Source organism: Callithrix jacchus, chromosome X, assembly GCF_049354715.1.
Source record: "Callithrix jacchus isolate 240 chromosome X, calJac240_pri, whole genome shotgun sequence".
In the NCBI taxonomy this organism is placed as follows: domain Eukaryota; kingdom Metazoa; phylum Chordata; class Mammalia; order Primates; family Cebidae; genus Callithrix; species Callithrix jacchus.
Window position 1 is genome coordinate 60,523,609 of NC_133524.1, and position 25,891 is coordinate 60,549,499.

The 25,891-nt window shown below is 36.3% G+C and overlaps 1 protein-coding gene across 6 annotated transcripts in view; it reads right to left on the reverse strand.

The window, feature by feature from the left end:
• SPIN4 (spindlin family member 4) overlaps positions 1 to 25,891 on the reverse strand; it is a 292,612-nt gene that overhangs the window by 79,779 nt on the left and 186,942 nt on the right. For all 6 annotated transcript variants that reach the window (XM_078362634.1, XM_078362632.1, XM_035289296.3 and 3 more), the window contains one exon: positions 15,889 to 15,914. The gene's annotated coding sequence lies outside the window, so the exon portion shown is untranslated. The remainder of the gene's footprint in view (positions 1 to 15,888; positions 15,915 to 25,891) is intronic.

Below are 25,891 nucleotides of genomic sequence, written 5' to 3' on the forward strand. Positions count from 1 at the left end.
AGTTCGGGGGTACATGTTGAGGATGTGCAAGTTTGTTATGTATTTATACGTGTGACATGGTGGTTTGCTACATCCATCACTCTGTCATTTACATTAGGGTATTTTTGGTATTTTTCCTAATGTTATCCCTCCCCTAGGCCCCCACCCACTGACAGGCAGGCCCAAGTGTCTGATGTTCTCCTCCATATGTCCATGTGTTCTCATTGTTCAACTCCCACTTATGAGTAAGAACATGTGGTATTTGGTTTTCTGGTCTTCTGTTAGTTTGCTGAGAAGGATAGTTTCCAACTTCATCCATGTCCCTGCAAAGGACATGAACTCATCCTTTTTTATGGCTGCATACTTTTCCACAGTGCATATGTGCCACATTTTCTTTATCCAGTCTATCATTGATGAGTATTTGGGTTGGTTCCAAGACTTCGCTATTGTAAACAGTGCCACAATAAACATATATGTGCATGTGCCCTTATAATAGAATGATTTATAATTCTTTGGTTGTATACCCAGTAATTCAATTTCTGGGTCAAATTTTGTTTCTGGTTCTAGATCCTTGAGGAATCACCACCCTGTCTTCCACAATGGCTGAAATAATTTACACTCCCACCAACAGTGTAAAGACATTCCTATTTCTCCACATCCTCTCCAGCATCTGTCTCCTGACATTTTAATGAACGCCATTCTAACTGGCCTGAGATGGTATCGCATTGTAGTTTTGATTTGCATTTCTCTAATGACCAGTGATGATGAGATTTTTTTCATGTTTGTTGGCTGCATAAATTTTTCTTTTAAGTGTCTTTTTATATTCTTCACACACTTTTTGATGGGGTTGTTTATTTTTTAATTGTAGATCTGTTTAGGTTCTTGTAGATTCTGGATTGAGTCCTTTGTCAGATCGGTAGATTGCAAAAATTTTCTCCCATTCTATAGGTTGCCTGCTTTCTCTGATGATACTTACTTTTGCTGTGCAGAAGCTCTTTAGTTTAGATCCCATTAGTCTATTTTGGCTTTTGTTGTCATTGCTTTTGGTATTTTAGTCATGAAGTCCTTGCCCATGCCTATGTGCTGAATGGTATTGCCTAGGATTTCTTCCAGGGTTTTTACGGTTTCAGGTCTTAGGTTTCAATCTTTAATCCACCTGGAGTTAATTTTTCTATAAGGTGTTAGGAAGGTAACCAGTTTCAGCTTCCTACATATGGCTAGCCAGCTTTCCCAACCTCATTTATTAAATAGGGAATTTCTTCCCCATTGCTTATTTTTGTCAGGTTTTTCAAAGATCTGATGGTTGTAGGTGTGTGGTGTTAACTCTGAGGCTTCTGTTCTCTTCCATTGGTCTATATCTCTGTTTTGGTACCAGTACCATGCTGCTTTGATTACTGTAACCTTGCAGTATAGTCTGAAGTAAGGTAGTGTGATGCCTCCAGCTGTTTTTTCCCCCCCTCTGGATTTTCTTTGCTATGTGAACTCTTTTTTGGTTCCATATAAAATTTAAGGTGGTTTTCTCCAATTCTGTGAAGGAAGTCAATGGTAGCTTGATGAGGATAGCATTGAATCTATAGAGTACTTTGGGCAGTATGAACATTTTTATGATATTGATTCTTACTAACCATGAGCATGGAATATTCTCCCAATTTTTAATTGCATTTTAGGTTTTGGAATACATGTGAAGAACATGCAAGATTGTTGCATAGGTACACACGTGACAGTGTGATTTGCTGGCTTCCTCCCCATCACCTATATCTGGCATTTCTCCCCATGGTATCTCTCCCCAACTCCCCAACCCCTGCTGTTCCTCCCTATTTTCCCATCTTTTTGTGTCCTCTCTTATTTCCTGGGCAGTGGTTTGTAGTTCTCCTTGAAGAGGTCCTTTACATCTCTTGTTAGTTGTATTTCTAGGTATTTTAATCTCTTTGTAGCAATTGTGAATGGGATTTCACTCATGATTTGGCAATCTATTTGTTAGTGGTGTGTAGAAATTCTTGTGATTTTTGCACATTGATTTTATATCCTGAGATTTTGCTGAAGTTGCTTCAGCCTAAGGAGATTTTGGGCTGAGATGATGGGGTTTTCTAAATATATAATCATGTCGCCTGCAATTGGATACAATTTGACTTCCTTATTTCCTAATTTAATAACATTTCTTTCATTTTCTTGCCTGATTGCCTTGCCCAGAACTTCCAATACTATGTTGAATAGGAGTGGTGAGAGAGGGCATCCTTGTCTTGTGTCAGTTTTGAAAAGGAATGTTTCCAGTTTTTGCCCATTCACTATGATATTGACTGTGGGTTTGTCATATATAGCTCTTATAATTTTGAGACAGATTTCATCAATACCTATCATGTTTAGAGTTTTTAGTTTAAAGGGCTGTTCAATTTTGTCCAAGGCTTTCTCTGCATCAATTGAGATAATCATGTGATTTTTGTCGTTGGTTCCGTTTATGTGATAAATTACATATACTGATTTGGTTATGTTGAGTCAGCCTTGCATCCCAGGGTTGAAGCCAACTTGATCATGATGAATAAGCTTTTTGATGTGATGTTGGATTTGATTTGCCAGTATTTTTTAGAGGATTTTCACATTGATGTTCATCATGGATATTGGCCTGCAATTTTCTTTTTTAGTTGTGCCTCTTTCAGGTTTTGGAATCAGGAGAATGTTGGTCTAATAAAATGGGTTAGGGAGGATACCCTCTTTTTTATTGTTTGGAATAGTTTCAGAAGGAATGATTTCAGCTCCTCTTTTTACCTCTGGTAGAATTCGGCTGTGAACCCTTCTGGTCCTGGAAATTTTTTGTTTGGTGGGCTATTAATTGCTGCCTCAATTGCAGACTTTGTTATTGTTCTATTCAGGGATTCAACTTCTTCCTGGTTTAATCTTGGGAGGGTGTAAGTGTCTAGGTGTTTATCCATTTCTTCTAGATTTTCTGGTTTATTTGCATAAAGGTGTTTATAGTATTCTCTGATGGTAGTTTGTATAACTGTGGGATTAGTGGTGATATCCCCTTTATCATTTTTTAATTGCTTCTATTTAATTCTTCTCTCTTTTATTCTTTATTGGTCTGGTTATCAGTTTATCTATTTTGTTGATTTTTCAAAGAACCAGCTTCTGGATTAATTGATTTTTTTAAGGGTAATTTGTGTATTTATCTCCTTCAATTCTGCTCTTATCTTAGTTATTTCTTGTCTTCTGCTAGCTTTTAAATTTGTTTAATTTTTCTCATCTAATTCTTGTAATTGTAACATTAGGGTATAGATTGTATCTTTCCTCTTTTCTCCTGTGGGCATTTAGTGCCATAAGTTTCCCTCTAGACACTGCTTTATATGTGTCCCAGAGCTTCTGGTACATAGAGACTGTTTGTTATGATTCTCATCCTTTTGCATTTGCTGAGGAGTGTTTTACTTCCAATTATGTGGTCTATTTTAGAATAAGCATGACATAGTGCTGAGAAGAATGTATATTCTGTGGATTTGGGGTGGAGAGTTCTTTAGATGTCTATTAGGCCCCCTTGGTCTAGATCTGAGTTCAAGTTCTGGATATCCTTGTTAATTTTCTGTCCCGTTGATCTATCTAATATTGACAGTGGAGTGTTAAAATGTCCCACTATTATTGTGTGGGAGTCTAGATCTCTTTGTAGGTCACTAAGAACTTGCTCTGTGTATCTGGGTGCTCCTGTATTGGGTGCACATATATTTAGGATATTTAGCTCTTCTTGTTGCATTGATCCCTTTACCGTTATGTAATACCCTTTTTTGTCTCTTTTGATCTTTGTTGGTTTAAAGTCTGTTTTATCAGAGACTAGAATTGCAACCCCTGCCTTTTTTGCTTTACATTTTCTTGGCAAATCTTCCTCTGTGCCTTTATTTTGAGCCTATATATGTCTTTGCATATGAGATTGGTCTCCTGAATACAGTACACCAATTGGTCTTGGCTTTTTATCCAATTTATCAGTATGTGTCTTTTAATTGGGGCATTTAGCCCGTTCATATTTAAGGTTAATATTGTTATGTGTGAATTTGATCCTACCATTTTTATGCTAGCTGGTTGTTTTGACCAGTAGTTGATGCAGTTTCTTCATAGTGTCGATGGTCTTTAAATTTGGTATGTTTTTGCAGTGGCTGGTACTGGTTGTTTCTTTCCATGTTTAGTGCTTCCTTCAGGATCTCTTGTAAGGCAGGCCTGGTGGGGACAAAATCTCTCAGCATTTTCTTGTTTGTAAAGGATTTTATTTCTTATTTGCTTATGAAGCTTAGTTTCACTGGATATGAAATTCTGGGTTGAAAATTCTTTTCTTTAACAATGTTGAATAATGGCCCCCACTCTCTTCTGGCTTGTAAGGTTTCTGCCAAGAGATCCACTGTGAGTCTGATGGGCTTCTTTTTGTGGGTGACCTGACCTTTCCCTCTGGCTGCCCTTAGCATTTTTTCTTTTATTATAACCCTGGTGAATCTGACAATTATGTTTCTTTGAGTGCTCTCCTCGAGGAGTATCTTTGTGTTTTTCTCTGTGTTTTCTGAATTTGAATGTTGGCTTTCCTTGCTAGCTGGGAAGTTCTAGATAATATCCTGAAGTATTTTCCAACTTGGTTTTATTCTCCCAATCACTTTCAGGTACACCAATCAAATGTAGATTTGGTGTTTTTACATAATACCATATTTCTTGGAGGTTTTGTTCATTTCTTTTCACTCTTTTTTTCTCTAATCTATCTTCTCACTTTATTTCATTGAGTTGATCTTCAAACTCTGATATTATTTCTTCCACTTGTTTGATTTGGCTATTTAAATTTGTGTATGCTTCACAAAGTTCTCATGCTGTGTTTTTCAGCTCCATCAGGTCATTTATGTTCTTCTTTTAACTGGTTATTCTAGTTAGCATTTCATCTAACCTTTTTTCAAGGTTGTTATCTTTTTTGCATTGGGTTAGAACATGCTCCTTTAGCTCAGAAAAATTTGTTACTCCCCACCTTATAAAGCCTGCTTCTGTCAAATCATCAAACTCATTCTCCATCCAGTTTTGTTCCCTTGCTGGTGAGGAGTTGTAATCTCTTGGAGAAGAACAAGCATTCTGGTTTTTGGAATTTTCAGCCTTTTTCCTCTAGTTTTTTTTCATCTTCATGGATTATCTACCTTTGGTCTTTGAGGTTGGTGACCTTTGGATGGGGTCTCTGAGTGGACATCATTTTGTTGATTTTGAAACTATTTCTTTATGTTTTTAAGTTTTTCTTCTAACAGTCAGTGCCCTCTGCTGCAGGTCTGATAGAGTTTGTGGGAGGTACACTCCAGACCCTGCTTGCTTGGGAATCACCATTGGTGACTACAGAACAGCAAAGACTACTGCCTGTTCCTTCCTCTCATATCTTCATGCTAGAAGGGTATCCAGCAGATGCCAGCCAGAGCTCTCCTCTATGAGGTGTCTGTCTGCACCTACTGGGAAATGTCTCTTAGTCAGGATACAACTGGGTAAGGAAACCACTTAAAGAGGCAACTTGTCCCTTATCAGAGTTCATACACTGTCCTAGAAGATCTGCTGCTCTCTTCAGAGCTTCCAGGCAGGGACTTTATGTCTGCTGAAGCTCTAGTTCTTGTAGTTTTTAGTAGAGGCTGAGTTTCACCATGTTGGTCAGGCTGGTCTCAGACTCCTAACCTCATGGGATTTACCCACCTTGGCTTGCCAAAATGCTGAAATTACAGGCCTGAGCCACCATACTTGGCTGTCTTTACCTTTCTTAGTAGTCTTCTTAGGAAACCAAGATTCGCATGTCAGTAGAATAATTTTCTGTGCTTTATTTTACTAAGTCTTTTCACTAAACAAAAAAAGTTTTTATAACCATGTTATCTTCTATAGTTACTTTTGAATTATTTTACTGTCATTTTGTTTAATAGGTAGCTAAGTACTGTTTTACAGTGAGCTAGGTTCCTACTAAGTCAAATATTCAAACCTTTTGATATTTTTCACAACTTTAGATATGTTGCCTTTCCAAAATCAAATGCTAAATGAATCCTTGGTCTCTAATTGACCTTGAGATTTCCCAGGGGGCCCCTGAAAATGTTATTTTCCTTATTGAAAGAGATGTTACAGATAATTAGGTTTATTTAGTATGTTGAATTGCACAAAAGCATTGTCAAATAAGAAAAGATGCTTATACTCCCCTAGGTTATCATTGTATGGAAAAATTTTATAAATATTTTAGATCAGGCATGGTGGATCACCCCTGTAATGCCAGCACTTTGGGAGGTAAAGGCCACCTGAGGTCAGGAGCTTGAGACCAACCTGGCCAATATGGCAAAATCCTGTCTCTACTAAAAATACAAAAATTAGCCAAGCATGGTGGCACATGCCTGTAGTCCCAGCTACTTGGGAGGCTGACGTATGAGAATCACTTGAACCCAGAAGACGGAGGTTACAGTGAGCTGAAATCAGGCCACTGCACTCCATCTTGGGTGGCAGAGCAAGACTCTGCCTAAAAAGTAAATAATAAATAAGTAAAAGGGCGGGAGACAGAAATGATTTCAACAGAGAGGGAGTATCTAAAAGACTCATAGAAAAGACTATGACTAGTATTACAGGGTACAGGCTCTGAAGGCATCGCTTAAATAACTTGGAAACCATATTACTGGACTGCATGAGGATTTCCACAATTTTATTAGAGAAGATGATGAGTTCATCAAACTGCTAACCCAAGGTTGAGCAGAACAGGAAGTAATTTCATGGGACTGGATGAATTTGTAAAGAATGCTAACAATTTATTATGGCTTTTTCATTGGAAACTGGCTGGTTGTTTAATGTCAATGTTCTGGTTATGAGGAAGCTGTTTCTCTTTTCTCTTAAATTATTTCTAATAATTAACAATTAGTAAATTATATATTTGTAAACAGAAATGCAATATTTATCTTTCTCCCTGTCTGTTCTCTCCAGAATTTTGAAATTATTACTGAGTGATCTCATTTTTATTGTAATACAATTATTTTCATAAAGTAAGTAAGTTCCACTTATAAAAAGACATAATTGGAAATGTTGATTACATAACCAAGGCTTTGACTGGAATGTCATATTTAAGAAAAATGTGCATAGAGTCAGATATGACCAGACAGTTTTAACAAACTAAGGTCGATGTCATGGAGCCAGTCCTTACAAAGCTTTCTTGGATAATCCAGCCTGGCTTCTGGCTTACAGAGTTTCCAGCCTCTTGGTAGGCCTTTGAACCTTGAAATATTTGAGAGATCTCAAAAGGAGAGGACTTCTCCTACATCTAAAGGTTAAATCTGGTGGTGTATTCTGATCTTGGCTTTCTAGCCTGGAGAAGATTTTAAAAGTCTAATCAGAGATTCCTTGTGAAAAGTTCCAGCAATGCAGACTCAAAAAGACTTATGTGGTCAGTTACCATTTTTGTTATCATTATGTAATCAATCAAGCTAAACCTAGTAAGTCCAGACTTATTAACTAAAGAAGAATAAAAAAAAAAACTCGGGGAAACATAAAGAGGGAAACTTTATGATTCAATGGAAAACTGTAACACATCTTTGTATGTTATTAGATTTGAGTCCTATTAAATTGTCTTTGAGGTTTTATTACTGACCTACAAACTGTACTGGATGTTTCAATCTTCCACACTTAATTAGTTCTTATCAACTTGTCAATTCTTCTAATTTTCTCTAATATCCAGCTACAACCCTCAAAACTTTTCTTTTTTTTCTTCCACTTTTCTGACTTAGAGTCACTAAGAATCAAAATCTTACTGCTCAGATTAAGACTATCTTAAAAAGCCCTGCTAGCAAAAGCTGGCTGTTTCTATGCTCTGCTCTAGGGAAATAACCATGACTGTGACACTGATGTTTATAACACCACCAGAGACCACCAGAGACATTCATACTGAGGACCAGGAAACCTATCAGATGGTTCCTGCTGTCCTCATTTTATCATCTAAGATCTAAACATGTTTTAATCCCAATATCTAGGAGTGTTTACCCAACATCAAGAAATCTTCTAGACTGGCTGCTCTCTGAACTCAGACACTGGGCTTCTATTCTGCTCCAACTATTCATCATTGTTATTTTATTTTCATATAACTTTTCTTATTTAAATGCCTGATGGCTTGTACCAGCAACTGCCACATTCCAATAGATAATTTAGTAACTAAACTTTTGTTGGTCCCTAATGAAGCAAAGATGACCAAAAGAATAATGAAATTATATCCCTGAACTCTTCTTTTTATATCCTTGTACTCTTCCTTTAACAAGAGGAAGACTGACAAAGATTTTCTCCCTGACCAAACCTCAAATGGGCTTCTCTGAGCCAAGTCATCTTTTCAACTTAGCTTCATCACTGGGCCCTGTCTTCAACCTGCTTAGTGTGGTTATAGCAAAAATTTTGCTAAGTTAGTCTAGAGATGTTAAATTAAGTTTGGCCTAAAGCTAACTCCTTAAATATTTTACGTCTGGCCTAAATATTTCTCTGTACACAATGAACTACAACCTAACTTTTATAAATACACCATAACCCTTTCTTTTAAAAACTAGCCAAGTCTCAGCCAGTCACAACAGCTGAACTTCACTCAAGCACAAACAGCCAATTGTTCAAATCAGATTGAAACAGGTTAATACCCAGCTGTACCCAATCCAGCTGCTTCTGTAGCTCACTTCCATTTTCTTTTCATCACTTTCCTTTTTCTGTCCATAAATGTTATATGACCATGTGGCTATACTGGAGTTTTCTGAACCTATTCTGATTCTAAAGGGTTTCCTGATTTGTAAATTTTTCTTTGGTTTTTCTTTTTAAAGAGAGAATCCTCTACCTTTTCTATCATATCAATCTGACCTGTAAAATCAGTGTAGCAAGAATAATCTCTACATTTTTAAAAAAATTTTTTATTGGATTTTGGGTTTTGGGGTACATGAGCAGAGCATGCAAGACAGTTGCGTAGGTACACACATGGCAGTGTGCTTTGCTTTTCTTCTCCCCTTCACCCACATTTGGCATTTCTCCCCAGGTTTTCCCTCCCCACCTCCCGGTCCCACTGGCCCTCCCCTTTTCCCCCAATAGACCCCAGTATTTAGTACTCCCCTTTCTGTGTCCATGTGTTCTCATTTTTCATCATTCCCCTACGAGTGAGAATATGCGGTGTTTTATTTTCTGTTCTTGTGTCAGTTTGCTGAGGATGATGTTCTCCAGATTCATCCATGTCCCTACAAACAACACAAACTTATCATTTCTGATTGCTGCATAATATTCCATGGTGTATATGTGCCACATTTTTCCAATCCAGTCTATTATCAATGGGCATTTGGGTTGATTCCAGGTCTTTGCTATTGTAAACAGTGCTGCAATGAACATTTGTGTACATGTGTCCTTATAGTAGAACGATTTATAGTCTTTTGGATATATACCCAGTAATGGGATTGCTGGGTCAAATGGAATTTCTCTTTCTAGATCCTTGACGAATTGCCACACTGTCTTCCACAATGGTTGAACTAATTTACACTCCCACCAACAGTGTAAAAGTGTTCCTTTTTCTCCACATCCTCTCCAGCATCTGTTGTCTCCAGATTTTTTAATGATCGCCATTCTAACTGGCATGAGATGGTATCTCAATGTGGTTTTGATTTGAATCTCTCTGATGACCAGTGACGATAAGCATTTTTTCATATGATTGTTGGCCTCATATATGTCTTCTTTCGTAAAGTGTCTGTTCATATCCTTTGCCCACTTTTGAATGGGCTTCTTTGTTTTTTCCCTGTAAATCTGTTTGAGTTCTTTGTAAATTCTGGATATCAGCCCTTTGTCAGATGGGTAAACTGCAGAAATTTTTTCCCATTCTGTTGGTTGCCGATTCACTCTAGTGACTGTTTCTTTTGCTGTGCAGAAGCTGTGGAGTTTCATTAGGTCCCATTTGTCTATTTTGGCTTTTGTTGCCAATGCTTTTGGTGTTTTGGTCATGAAGTCCTTGCCTACTCCTATGTCCTGGATAGGTTTGCCTAGATTTCCTTCTAGGGGTTTTATCGTGCCAGGTCTTATGTTTAAGTCTTTAATCCATCTGGAGTTAATTTTAGTGTAAGGTGTCAGGAAGGGGTCCAGTTTCTGCTTTCTGCACATGGCTAGCCAGTTTTCCCAACACCATTTGTTAAACAGGGAATCCTTTCCCCATTGCTTGTTTTTGTCAGGTTTATCAAAGATTATATAGTTATAGATATGTTATGTTGCCTCCGGTGCTTATGTTTTGTTCCATTGGGCTATATCTCTGTTTTGGTACCAGTACCATGCTGTTTTGATTACTGTAGCCTTGTAGTATAGTTTGAAATCCGGTAGTGTGCTGCCCCCCGCTGTGTTCTTTTTGCTTAGAATTGACTTGGCTATGCGGGCTCTCTTTTGGTTCCATATGAAGTTAATCATGGTTTTTTCCAGTTTTATGAAGAAAGTCAATGGTAGCTTCATGGAGATAGCATTGATTCTGTAAATTACTTTGGGCAGTATAGCCATTTTCACGATATTAATTCTTCCTAACCATGAACATGGAATGTTTCTCCATCTGTTTGTGTCCTCTCTGTTTTCATTGAGCAGTGGTTTGTAGTTCTCCTTGAAGAGGTCCCTTACGTTCCTTGTGAGTTGCATTCCAAGGTATTTTATTCTTTTTGTAGTAATTGTAAGTGGCAGTTCATTCTTGATTTGGCTTTCTTTAAGTCGGTTATTAGTGTAGACAAATGCTTGTGATTTTTGCACATTGATTTTATATCCTGAGACTTTGCTGAAGTTGCTTATCAGTTTCAGGAGTTTTTGGGCTGAGGTGATGGGGTCTTCTAGGTATACTATCATGTCGTCTGCAAATAGAGACAATTTGGCTTCCACCTTTCCTATTTGAATACCCTTTATTTCTTTTTCTTGCCTGATTGCTCTGGCTAGAACTTCCAGTACTATATTGAATAAGAGTGGTGAAAGAGGGCATCCTTTTCTAGTGCCGGATTTCAAAGGGAATGCTTCCAGTTTTTGCCCATTCAGTATGATATTGGCTGTTGGTTTGTCATAAATAGCTTTTATTACTTTGAGATACATTCCATCGATACCGAGTTTATTGAGGGTTTTTAGCATAAAGGGCTGTTGAATTTTGTCAAATGACTTCTCTGCGTCAATTGAGATAATTATGTGGTTTTTGCTTTTGGTTCTGTTTATGTGGTGAATTACGTTGATAGACTTGCGTATGTTGAACCAGCCTTGCATCCCCGGGATGAATCCTACTTGATCTTGATGAATAAGTTTTTTGATTTGCTGTTGCAATCGACTTGCCAATATTTTATTGAAGATTTTTGCATCTATGTTCATCATGGATATTGGCCTGAAGTTTTCTTTTCTCGTTGGGTCTCTGCCGGGTTTTGGTATCAGAATGATGTTGGTCTCATAAAATGATTTGGGAAGGATTCCCTCTTTTTGGATTGGTTGGAAGAGTTTTAGAAGGAATGGTACCAGCTCCTCCTTGTGTGTCTGGTAGAATTCGGCTGTGAACCCATCTGGACCTGGGCTTTTTTTGAGTGGTAGGCTCTTAATTGCTGCCTCGACTTCTGACCTTGTTATTGGTCTATTCATAGTTTCAGCTTCCTCCTGGTTTAGGCTTGGGAGGACACAGGAGTCCAGGAATTTATCCATTTCTTCCAGGTTTACTAGTTTATGTGCATAGAGTTGTTTGTAATATTCTCTGATGATAGTTTGAATTTCTGTGGAATCTGTGGTGATTTCCCCTTTATCATTTTTTATTGCATTGATTTGGTTGTTCTCTCTTTTCTTTTTAATCAATCTGGCTAGTGGTCTATTTTGTTGATCTTTTCAAAAAACCAGCTCTTGGATTTATTAATTTTTTGAAGGGTTTTTTGTGTCTCAATCTCCTTCAGTTCAGCTCTGATCTTAGTTATTTCTTGTCTTCTGCTGGGTTTTGAGTTTTTTTGATCTTGCTCCTCTAGCTCTTTCAATTTTGACGATAGGGTGTCAATTTTGGATCTCTCTATTCTCCTCATATGAGCACTTATTGCTATATACTTTCCTCTAGAGACTGCTTTAAATGTGTCCCAGAGGTTCTGGCATGTTGTGTCTTCATTCTCATTGGTTTCAAAGGACTTCTTTATTTCTGACTTCATTTCATTGTTTACCCAGTCAACATTCAAGATCCAGTTGTTCAGTTTCCATGAAGCTGTGCAGTTCTGGGTTGGTTTCTGTATTCTGAGTTCTTACTTGATTACACTATGGTCTGAGAGGCCGTTTGTTATGATTTCAGTTGTTTTGCATTTGTTGAGCAGTGCTTTACTTCCAATTATGTGGTCAATTTTAGAGTAGGTGTGATGTGGTGCTGAGAATAATGTATATTCTGTGGATTTGGGGTGGAGAGTTCTGTTAATGTCTCTCAGGTTTGCTTGCTCCAGGTCTGAGTTCAAGCCCTGGATATCCTTGTTGATTTTCTGTCTGGTTGATCTGTCTAATATTGACAGTGGAGTATGAAAGTCTCCCACTATTATTGTGTGGGAGTCTACGTCTCTTTGTAAGTCATTAAGAACTTGCCTTATGTATCTGGGTGCTCCTACATCGGGTCCACATATGTTCAGGATCTTTAGCTGTTCTTATTTTGTCGATCTTTTTACCATTATGTAATGGCCTTCTTTGTCTCTTTTGATCTTTGTTGCTTTAAAGTCTATTTTATCAGAGATGAGAATTGCAACTCCTACTTTTTATTTGCTTTCCATTTGCTTAGTAAATCTTTCTCCATCCCTTTATTTTGAGCCTTTGTGTATCCTTGCATGTGAGATGGGTTTCCTGGATACAGCACACTGATGGGTTTTGGATTTTTATCCAATTTGCCAATGTGTGTCTTTTGATTGGTGTATTTGGTCCATTTACATTTAGGGTTAATATTGTTATGTGTGAATTTGATACTGCCATTTTGATGCTAGCTCGCTGTTTTGCCTGTTAGTTTTTGTACATTCTTCAGTATGTTGATGCTCTTTAGCATTTAGTGTGATTTTGGAATGGCTGGTACTGGTTGTTCCTTTCTATGTGTAGTGCCTCTTTTAGGAGCTCTTGTAAAGCAGGCCTGGTGGTGACAAAATCTCTGAGTACTTGCTTGTTCGCAAAGGATTTTATTTTTCCTTCACTTCTGAAGCTCAGTTTGGCTGGATATGAAATTCTGGGTTGAAAGTTCTTTTCTTTAAGAATGTTGAATATTGGCCCCCACTCTCTTCTGGCTTGCAGTGTTTCTGCCGAGAGATCTGCTGTGAGTCTGATGGGCTTCCCTTTGTGGGTGACCCGACGTTTCTCTCTGGCTGCCCTTAGTATTTTCTTTTTTATTTCGACCTTGTTGAATCTGACGATTATGTGCCTTGGGGTTTCCCTTCTTGCGGAATATCTTTGTGGTGTTCTCTGTATTTCCTGCATTTGAGTGTTGACCTGTCTTGCTAGGTGGGGGAAATTTTTCTGGATAATGTCCTGAAGAGTATTTTCCAGCTTGGATTCATTCTCTTCGTCCCCTTCTGGTACACCTATCAAACGTAGGTTAGGTATCTTCACATAGTTCCACATTTCTTGGAGACTTTGTTCATTTCTTTTTGCGCTTTTTTCTCTAATCCTGGTTTCTTGTTTTATTTCATTGAGTTGGTCTTCGAATTCAGATATTCTTTCTGCTGCTTGGTCAATTCGGCTGTTGAAACTTGTCCATGCTTCTCGAAGTTTTCGTATTGTGTTTTTCAGCTCCTTTAATTCATTCATATTCCTCTCTAAATTATCCATTCTTGTTATCATTTCCTCAATTCTTTTTTCATATCTTTTTTCAAGTTCCTTAGTTTCTTTGCATTGATTTAATACATGTTCTTTTAGCTCACAAAAGTTTCTCATTATCCACCTTCTGATGTCTAATTTCGTCATTTTGTCACAGTCATTCTCCGTCCAGCTTTGTTCCCTTGCTGGTGAGGAGTTTTGTTTTTTTCTAGGAGGCCAGGTGTTCTAGTTTCGGGTGTTTTCCTCCTTTTTTCGCTGGTTTCTTCCCATCTTTGTGGATTTATCCGCTTGTCATCTGCATAGTTGCTGACTTTTCGATTGGGTCTCTGAGTGGATGCCCAGATTGTTGATGATGAAGTCTTTCTGTTACTTGGTTTTCCTTCTACCAGTCTAGCCCCTTCACTGTATGACTGCTGAGGTCCACTCCAGGCCCTGCTTGTTTGGGTTGCACCTATAGCAGCTGTGGTGCAGTGAGGGATGCTACCAGTTTCTTTTTCTGCTATCTTTGTCCCAGGATGATGCCTGCCAAATGTCAGTCTTTTGGTTATAGAGGGGTCAGGGAGCTGCTTGAGGAGACAGTCTGTACTTTTTAGGAGCTCAATTGCTGAGCTGTGAGCTGTGTTGTTCATTCAGGGCTGTTAGCCTGCTATGTTTGATTCTGCTGCAACAGAGCTCATTAAAAAACCCCTTTTTTTCTCAAATGATTTGTGTTAGGGGGTTCGGGCTTTATTTTTGGATGTCTGTTGAGGTGTCCTGCCCAGCTAGGAGGCAGACTAGCCACTGTTTGCCTGCCGAGGCTCCGCCCTGCTGTTGTGTGGTTTGCCCTGTTGCTGCAGGCTCTGCTGTCCTGCTGTGGTCTCCGCCACGCCCTGCGGCGGAGTCTCTCTGTTTTCAAAATTAACTGGGAAATGCTGATCAAATCTGATGAGGTGATATTGCACTTAAGTCTGGCTCAGGATGAAGGGAAGAGGGAAGAGATCAACTTAAAGCTGTCAAACAGGAAAGAATTAACTACAGAGTTAGTAAAAAAACAAAAAAAGCAGTTTTCTGATTAAAATGCCTAGAACTTAAAACAGTGGATCAAAAGATTTGTGCATTTTAAAATCTGATACATATAAACTTGTCAAATTTAATTCCAAAGAATTTATACCAATTTACAAATGCCATTGACAGTGTAAAAGGCTTTGTTGATCAAAGTGAACATTATCAAATTTTTATAAATGTGTTATTCGAACGTTTGAACATTGTAATTGTTACCGGAAAAACGATCCCAATCCAGACACCACGAGAGGGTTCTTGGATCTTGTACAAGAAATAATTGAAGGCAAATTCATAAAGTGAAAGCAAGTTTATTATAAACGTGAAGAAATAAAGAATGGTTACTCCACAGGCAAAACAGCAGCTTGGGCTGCCGATTGGCTATTTTTATGGTTATTTCTTATATGCTAAATAAAGAGTGGATTATTTGTAAATTTTCTGGGAAAGGGGTGGGCCATTCTCAGAACTGAGGCTTCCTCCTCCTTTTATACCTTATAGGGTAACTTTCTGGCATTGCCATGACATCTGTAAACTGTAATGGGAGTGCTGGTGAGAGTGTCTTTTGGCATGCTAATGCATTATACTTAGTGTATAATGAGCAGTGAGGATGACCAGTGGTCACTTTTATTGTCCTCTTGGTTTCGGTGGGTTTTGACTGGCTTCTTTACCACAACCTGTTTTATCAGCAAGGTATTTGTGACCTGTACCTTGTGCTAACCTCCTATCCCATCTTGTGACATAGAATGCCTAACCCCCTAGAAATGCAGCCCAGTAGGTCTCAGCTTCATTTTACCCAGCCCCTATTTAGGATGAAGTTGCTCTGGTTCGAACACCTCTAACATAATATTATATGTGAATATGCATATATTTAACAAGAATGGTTTTTGAGCATATGTACCTATATCAATACAGTTCTCTCTATATATTAAACAAGTCATTAAACATGATTACTGGCTTACCCTTTGCCTGTCATATGTGTTGTAAATATTTTTCCATTTTATTATTTATTTTTGATTCTTCTTATTCTATCTTGTCCTTGCAAAAAAATTAAATTTCTCAATTTAAAAGGAAAAGAAAAACACTTGTTTGAGAAAGAGAAGTAAAACAACAAACCTGGTCTCAAGGCCAGCAGCTGTGATCTAGAAGAAAAAGATAAAAGAGAAATTAAAATTACCCAAACCTTATAAAATGGAAAATTGTGGGGGTTGGGTAAATACTAGGAAAAAGAAAAAGAAACTAGAGTGGTAAGGGAGTATAACCCCAAAGCAAACCCATGATAATCCTATCTAATTTTCAAAACAATATAGCATTCATTATGTTCTACTATTTTTCTCATAATTCTATGACAGAGACTAGAAGAAACTTTAAATTGGCTTTATCGAGTCCTCAGATTGCCCTACCAGAGTAAAACAATTATTTTCTTTTGGCCTGATCTTGTTTGATATATATACACAGTTTACTCAAAATTGCAATTCCCACTCTGAATCTCTGCAATGCGTGTCAGCTACCTAATCGTTCAGACTCTGCTCTTTCTCTTAAGGGGTACTGAAAGTTCTATAAATATTTGGTGCATTGAAACAAAGAACATGTGTTCAAAATCAGACCCTATTAATTTTGAAATTTTCATTCTCACAACTCCCTCTCCTAACTCAAATTAATTCCTTTCATATTTCAATTTCTTCTTGTCTCATGTCAGGAAGAAGCTATTGATATTAACTCCTATCTGTACTTTCCTATTCCCAGAGGGAGAAGAAAACAAACAAAAAAGCAAGTGAGGCAATAACTCCAATAACAAACATTCCTAAGTCAACAAAAATTTTTTTCACTTTTCCACTGGTTGTGCTTCTTTGGCTGCAAGGTCCACTCTACATATTAATTCAAGAAGTATATCTGATAATATTGAGAACACTTATATTCCCCTTCAAAAAGCCTCCAAAGAAAAGACTCCAATAACTTCTGAACTTAATATCAAAACTTATATTTTAAAATGATACAATAACTTCTGAATAAATATACTCCCTTGACATTTCTTGTTAATCTAGTAACAAATATAAAAATTTAGTCTTACACGTAGACCTTTTAAAAATGTTCTCTAGTAACTAAAATAGTTGATATTTGTCTGGGGCCAAGATTATTTTCTGCCAGTTTACTCTCACCCTTTGGGATACTAGTATAAAAGATCTTCCTATTTATCATGGTGGCTCATTCTGGCTGTTTTGTCTCAGGAAGCAACCCATTGACTGCTTTACTTAACAGTCTGCAGTTGCTGAGGAATTCTGCATGAATTACTTCAGTGGAGAGTTTCTATTGTTTCTGCAAAGAAGATACCAGAACTAGGAAGAAAAGTAAAAGACCTCAAAGTTTTATCCTGACATTTAGTAAATATAACCTCTCCCCTCACCCTTCAGTCCTATTTGGAAATAATTCACTTTTTAGTTTATCTGTCCCAGTATTCTCAATATATATGTTATTTAGAAAAATTTGAATATAAGGCTTAACTGATTTATTAGCTATCAGCTAAACTTTGGTTGTCCTAATAACACTTACGAATTTAAATTTGCACCTGTAACAACTCAATTAGATTGCCAAGAATGCCCTTATAAACAAATAGTTTGTTTCTCTGAGGAAATATAAATTAGCCAGGCAGAAATTTTAGAGATGAAGTTTCACTGAGTCCTAACTTTATACTTCATGAAAGATGTATGATGATACTTGAAATGTTTTGAAATGTTAGCATTTCACATTTATTAAAATTCAAACACAATTTCTAAAACATTATTTAAACTAAAAATGGATTTTACTTTTCAGTTATTCACTCTTATACTTTTTAAAATGTGAATCCTCTACTACTAATGTGAAAAGTTGAGAGGCACCTAGATATCTCATGACTGGGTTTTCTATGTTATCTATACTATAAAATTTTTGTTTTTTTTACAAGAGATTATTTTTCTAAAGATCTTTCCAAAAATTATTGTACATAGAGTTGTTTCAGATACAGTTAAAATAATTCATATGTACAGTTTCAATACAATTTGAGAAATCATCACCACTGTTAGAAGAGTAAAGATATACATCACCTCCAAAAGATTCCTCATAGCCCTTTGCAATCTCTCTCTCCAGCCTTGCTCCCCAAGAAAAAAGGAATGTACTTTGTGTTATTATAGATTAGTTTGAATTTTCTAGAGGTTTATATTAATGGAATTAAATAATATGTACTCTTTATTTTCAGGCGTCATTCATTTGGGATAGTTTTTATATTCATCCATATTATTGGCAATTTATTTCTCTTTATGACTGAGTATTATTCCATCCTATGAATATACCACAATTTGTTTATCTATTTATCTCTTGATAGGCAATTAAATTATTTCTAGTTTTTGGCTTTTACATGCAAAAGTGCTATGAATATTCATGTACATGTATTTTTATGGACTGATATTTCATTTTTCCTAGGTAAATATCTAGGAGTAGAATAGCTGGATCAGATGTTAACTATATGTTTAAATTTATAAGAAATTCTGAAACTGTCAGAGGTGTTTGAACCAGAATGACTCCATCTTGAATAGGAGCTGGGTGAAATAAGGCTGAGACCTACTGGGCTGCATTCCCAAGAGGTTAGGCATTCTAATCACAGGATGAGATAGGAGGTCAGCACAAGATACAGGTCACAAAGACTGTGTTGATAAAACAGGTTGTGGTAAAGAAGCTGACCAAAACTCATGAAAATCAAAAAAAAGGATGAAAGTCTGGTCATCTTCACTGCTCATAATTATATGTTAATTACAGTGCAATAGCATGCTAAAAGACACTTCTACCAGCACCATGACAGTTAACTGATGTCATGGGAACACCAGGAAGTTACCCTGTATGGTCTAAAAGGGAAAGAAACCCTAAATTCCAGGAATTGTTCACACTTTTCTTGGAAAACTTATGAATAATCCACCCCTTATTTAGCATATAATGAAGAAATAGCCGTAAGTATACTCAGTTGAGCAACCCATGCTGCTTGCTGCTCCACCTACGCAGTAACCATTCTTTCATTCCTTTGTCTTCTTAATAAACTTGCTTTTACTTTACTCTATAGACTCACCCTGAATTATTTGTTGTGCAAGCTCCAAGAGGCTTCTTTTGGGATCAGGATCAGGACTTGTTTCTGGTAACAAAATTATTTTCCAAAAGGGTTGTATCATTTTATATTCTGACAGGCAGTAATTTAGAGTTCACGTTTCTGCACACATCTTTAACAACACTTGGTATGTATGGTCAGTTTTTTTCAATGTTAGCTATTCTAGTAAGTTTGCACTGTTACGTCATTGCATTTTAATTTAGATTTTCACTATGCTTAATGATGTTGTATTTTTTAGGTGTTTGCCATTTATGTATATTTTTAGGTAAAGTATTTATTCAAATATTTTGCTGGCTTTTTATTAGGTTTTTTGTTTTCTTACTGTTGTATGTATTCTAGATACAAGACCTTCATCAATTATATAATTTTCAAAGATCTTTTCTTAGTCTGTGGCTTTTCTTTTAATTTTCTTAATAGTGTCTTTCAAAAAGCAACACTTTTAAATTCTGATAAAGCCAATTATATTAATTTTTGTTTTATATATTGTATTTTTTGTGTGGAATTAAAAATCTTTTTGTAACTCAAGTTTGCAAAGATTTTTGTTTTCTTCTAAAGTTTTCTAGTTTTAGGATTTACATTTAAGTCTGTAGTCTGTGGTATATGGTGTGAGAGTGGATCAAAGTTTATAATATTTGCAAATGACAGGATCACATTTCTTTTTTATGGATGAATAGTACTCCATAAGACCTAATATCTATAAGTCCTACTATCTGATAGCACAACAGGGTGACTATAGTCAATAATAATTTATTGCACATTTTAAATAACTATAACAATATAATTGGATTGTTTGTAACACAAAGAATAAATGCTTGAGGGGATTGATACCTCAGTTTCCATGATGTAAATGCTATAATTGCATGCTTGTATCAAAATAACTCATGTACCCCATATATATATATACTACTCAATACCTCTAAAATTAAAATTTTTTTAAGTTTATAATATTTACATAGAGATATCCAATTACTCCATCCTCATTTGTTTACAAGACTATGTTTCCTCCATTTAATGGTTAATTGACTTTAAACCTTTGTAAAAATCAGTTGTCCCTATAGGTGTGAGTTCATTTCTAGACTATTTTTTTGTTCCATGGATCTATTTCTTTGTCATTAGGCTAATACCATACTGTTTTGATAACCGTAGCTTTATAATAATTATTGAAATTAAGTAGATTTAGCCTTCTAACTTCGCTTTTTTTCAAAATTTATTCAATTACCATAGGGGCTTTACATTTCCATATAAATTGTATAATCAGTTTGTTGATTTCTGTAAAAACATGTTAGAAATATAACTTGAATTGCATTGAAGTTATACATAAATTTTAAAAAATTAATCTTAACAGTATTAAAACATCTGACTAGTTAACAAAATGTATTTCTCAATTTATTTAAGTCTTATTTCTTTTCTTTATCATGTTTCAGCAGTTTTGTTTGTTAGTTTGTTTGTTTTAAACAGAGTCTCACTTTGTCACCCAGGAGTGCAGTGGCCTCACTGCTACTTCTGCCTCCTGGGTTCAAGTGATTCTCCTGCTTCAGCCTACCAAGAAGCTGGGTTTATAGGCACTCACCACAACGCCTGGCTGGTTTCTGTATCTTTAGGAGAGACAGAGTTTCACAATATTAATCATGCAGGTCTCAAACTCCTGACCTGTGATCCACCCGCCTTGGCCTCCCAAAGTGCTGGGATTACAGGTGAGACACTGCTCCTGGCCGGTTTAGTAGTTTTAAATGTGTATGTTTCTCACATATTTTGTCAGATTTACTTTTAAGTATTTTATATTTTTGATTCCACTATGAATAATAATTTTTAAAATTTCAGTATCTCATTTCATTGTTAGTATACTCAAATACAGTTTAATGTATAACAATCAGTCTTACACCCTGCAACTTTGCTAAACACATAAATTAGTATATTCCATTAGATTTTTAAAATATATGATCACATTGTCTGAGAAAAAAAGTTGTACTTCTTTCTTCTAAATGTAGGTGCCCTTTATTTATGTGTCTTGTTATATGCCACTGCCCAGAATTTCTAATATAATGCTGAATTGAAGGGAAGGGAAAATATTGTTACATTCAATTTGCTAATTTTTTAAAATAATTTTATATCAGTGTTCTTATGGGGTATCTATCTGTATTATTTTTTTTAATTTTTTTTTTCTTATAATGCCTCTGGCTAATTTTGGTGTTAGGGTTGAGGAAATAAGATAACTTCTATCTGAGGAATGCAAATTCTTTTAGTTAACAGGTCCAGAGAGACATTAAAAATGTAACTGAAATCATGTTTTACTTTCCCCTTGAAACTGTGTATTCACTACTTGAAAGTGTGTGCTACTGTCACAAGTAGCTATAAATTCACCTAGGACATTGTAACCCACACCCTATAGTTTAGCAATGTATAGCCAATTACTAATCAGTGTTATCTCTGTAACCACTGAAAATTCCTGAAAAACAATATCAGCCTATTCCGTCACACATTTTTTGTCTTTAAAAAGCCAAGTGTTGCTGGGCGCGGTGGCTCACGCCTGTAATCCCAGCACTTTGGGAGGCCGACGCTGGTGGATCACAACGTCAAGAGATCGAGACCATCCTGGTCAACATGGTGAAACCCCGTCTCTACTAAAAATACAAAAAATTAGCTGGGCATAGTGGTGCGTGCCTGTAATCCCAGCTACTGAGGAGGTTGAGGCAGGAGAATTGCCTGAACCCAGGAGGCAGAGGTTGCGGTGAGCCGAGATCGCACCATTGCACTCCAGCCTGTGTAACAACAGCGAAACTCTGTCTCAAAAAAAAAAAAAAAAAAAAAAAGCCAAGTGTTACTGCTGTTATTCAGAGTGCATATTCGGCAACTTTAATTTATGCTCCAGGGTTGCAATGTTCAAGTTTGGCCCAAATAAACTCTCTCCTTATATTAATTGTATTCCAGTTTCTTCCCTTTAGATTGACAGGGTGATGCTCTTCTCATAAAATAGTTGGAGAAGTACTTCCTCTGATTCATTATTTGGACAAGTTATAGTAGAATTGGTATTAAATATTTGGTAAAATCCATCAGTGCTTGACTCAGTGTTTCCTTGGTAAGATTTTTCGTACAATTTTAATTTATTAAATAGCTATAAGTTTATTCACATTATGTATTTTTAGAAGTTTACTAGTTTCTGTATTTCAAGTAATTTACCCATTTCGTCTAAGTTCTCAAATTAATTGTCATAACGTTTTCTTAATATCTTCAAAAAGTACTATAGAATATACATAACTTGTACTATTTTAACTGTTTCTAAATGACCAGTTTAGCTGCATTAAGTACTTGCACATCATTGTGCAACTATCACAACCATCCATCTCAGGAAGATTTTTATATCCCCAAACTGCAACCCTGCACCATTAATCAAAAACTTCCCATTTATCCCTCCTTTTAGACCTAGGAAACCAACTTTACACATTTTTATTCTGTGAATTTGACTACATTAGGAACCACATAAGTGTGAAACAAAACACTGTCCTTTTGTGTCCGGCTTTTTTCACTTAGCTTGATATTTTCAAGGTTAATCCATGTTGTAACAAATATCAAAACTTCACGTTCTTTTGAAGGCTAAATAATATTCATTATATAGAGAGAGCACATTTTGTTTATCCATTTATCTGTCCTTGGGTATTTGGATTGCTTCAACCTTTCAGCTATTATGAATAATGCTGCTATGAACAGTGCTATACAAATATCTGTTTGAGTCTCTGTTTTTAATTCTTTGAGATATGTATATACCCAGAAGTGGAATTGCTGGGCCATATGGTAATTCTATGTTTATTATTTTTGAAGAACAACCATATCATTTTCCATAGTGGATCCACCAATTTACATTTCCAACAGCAAAGCACAAGAGTTCCAATTTCTATATATCATCACCAACCATTATTTTCTGATTTTTTTTAAATTATGGCTATAGAGGCCAAAAGAAAACTTCCACTTTGTCTTCCAAAGGTTCATTAAAGTCAACTAACAAAAGAAAGGTTAATGGGAGAAAAAGTGTACAAAATTTATTAATGAGCACACATGTCTATGGAAGTCATACAAAATATGAACAACCCAGAGTAGGGGACAGATTGTTGATGTTTTATATTCACTTCTGGTTACAGAAAGAAGACAGGCTTGAGGCATGGCAAGACAGGTTATAGGAGGCAGAGACTAGGAAAGTTATGGCTAGCAGAGGTGGTATTGTTGTGCAGATGAAACTTCACAGGTAGCAACTCTGAAAGGATGGTAGCCCATAGTGAAGTTTATCTTTCTTAGATCCATACCAGGGAGGGAGGCCTCACAGAAAGCCTACCTGTTTATTTTACCAATGTAGATTTTATCTACAGATGCAAATATCCCACACAAAAAGCAGCTTTTCAGGGCTATTTCTAGCTGAAGACTCTCTAAATAGCCACCTCAAAACATGTCAAAAAAACTATATTTTGGAGTAAAACAAATTATTTTTCGTTTACTTTACAGCCATCCAAATGACTAATTTGTGAAAAATGTTATTATGCTGTGATTTTTGACTTTCATTTACGTAATATTTAATGATGTAGAGCATCTTTTTATGTACTTATCACCCATATGCATATATTATCTGGAGAAATGTCTATTTAAGTCTTTCACTTATTTCTAAACTGAATTCTTTCTTTGTTGCTGCTGTTGAGTTTTAATTGTTCTTTATGTATTCTGCATATAATCTCTTATGTGATTTCAAAACATTTTCTGCCATTATGTTGTTGACTTTATCACTTTATTAATACTGGTCTTTGGTGCACAAAAGTTTTGAATTTTGATGAAATCTAATATATCTATTATTTCTTTGTTGCCTGTGCTTTCTGTTGTCAAATCCAAGAAAACACTGCTGATTCCAATGGCATGAAGTTTTTTCTGTTTTTTTTTTTTTTTTTTAGCCAGATAATTATTTATACTTTTATCTCTAGTGCTTAGGCCTTTGATCAAAATTCAGTTAAATGTAATATATTTTATAAAATGAGAATCTAGCATTAGCTTTTTGTATGTATATATCTAGTATTCTCAGCACCATTTTTTTAAAAAGACAGTCATTTTCCAATTGAATGATCTTGGCATCCATATAGAAAGTCCTTTTAAAACATATGAAATGATTTATTATTTGGCTCTCTATTCTATTCCATTTGTCTGTATTTTTTGTATTTATGCCAGTACCGCACTGTTTTGATTATTGTAGCAATTTTTGTAATTAGGAAATGTAAGACCTAAAATTTTATATTTATTTTTATTTTATGTTATTTTTGGAGATGGTGTCTCATTCTATCACCTAGGCTGGAGTACAGTGGCATGGACATGACATACTGTAGCCTTAACCTACTGGGCTTATGCAAGCCTCCCACCTCAGACTTTTGAGTAGCTGGGACTACAGGCACATGCCACCACGATAGGTTAATTTCTTTATTTTTTTTGTAGAGATAGATTCTTGCCATATTGCCCAGGCTGGTCTTGAACTCCTAGGCTCAAGATCCTCTTGCTGCAGCCTCCCAACATGCTGGGATTACATGTGTGAGCCACTGTGCCCAGCAAATTTTGTTTTTTTGTTTTTCAAGACAGTTTGGCAATTGGAATCCTTGACAATTCCAGATGAATTATTGAATGGATTTTTGTATTTTTCCAAAAACAAGTTGGCATTTTGAGAGAAATTGCATTGGATCTGTAGATCACTTTCGGTAGTATTGGCATCTTAACAATATTAAGTCCTCCAATCCATGAACTCTGGATGTCATTTCATTCATTTTCTGTTCTGTGATTTTTTTGAAAAGGGAATTTTATGTGGTTTTTATTGCATAAGATTTTTAGCATCTTGATTTAGTTTATAGTCTTAGTTCATTTTGTGTTGCTATAACAGAACACTCGAGGTTGGACAATTTATTAAAGAAAATAAGTTTATTTGGTTCATAATTCTACTGGCTGAAAGTTCAAGAGTGGACAGCTGCATCTGATGGGAGTTTCAGACTTGAGGTATGGCAAGATAGGCTATGGGAGGAAAGAAATAGGAAAAGTATGACTAGCACTCATGGCAGAAAGAGGCACAGGAGAGGGTGTGTGCAGAAAGCACATGGCAACAGAGGAAGCAAGATACATAAACTAAAGAAGCCAGATATTTTAGCAACACAATCGCTTAGAAACTAGTCCATTCCCATGAGAGGGAGAACACATTCATCACCATGGAAAGGCATTAATCTATTAATGAGGGATTCAGTAGCATGGCTCAAATGCCTCTCACTAGAATTCACCCTCCAGCAGTGCTACATTGGGAAACAAATTTCAACATGAGTTTCAACAGAACAAACTATACCCAAACCATAGCATTCTGTTCCTGGCCCCTAAAAACTCATGTTCTTTTCAAATGCAAAATACAATTATTCCCTCAGTCCCCAAAGTGTTTTTCTTTTCTTTTTCTTTTTTTTAGTTTTGCTCTTGTTGCCCAGGCTGAAGTGCAATGGCATGATCTCGGCTCACCAGATCCTCCACCTCCCAGGTTCAAACTATACTCCTGCCTCAGTCTCCCAAGTAGCTGGGATTACAGGCATGCACCACCATGGCTAATTTTGTGTTTTTAGTAGAGACAGTGTTTCTCCACATTGGTCAGGCTGGTCTAGAACTCCTGACTTCAGTTGATCCACCCACCTGGACCTCCCAAAGTGCTGGGATTACAGGTATAAGCCGTGGTGCCTGGCCCCTAAAGTCTTGTTTCAGCACCAACTCAAAAGGCCAAAGTCCAGCTATGAGCCTATAAAAAAACTTACTTAGTTCTGACATAAAATGGTGGAATGCACATAGCATGGATGTTTCCATTGCAAAAGGGAGAAATAAACCAAATAATAAAAGAAGCAAGAGGCTCTAAGCAAGTATAAAACCCAGCATAGAGGTATTGAGTCTTAAAACTCCAGAATAATGTTATTTTTCAGAATTTCAACTTTTATTTTAGATTCAGGAGAT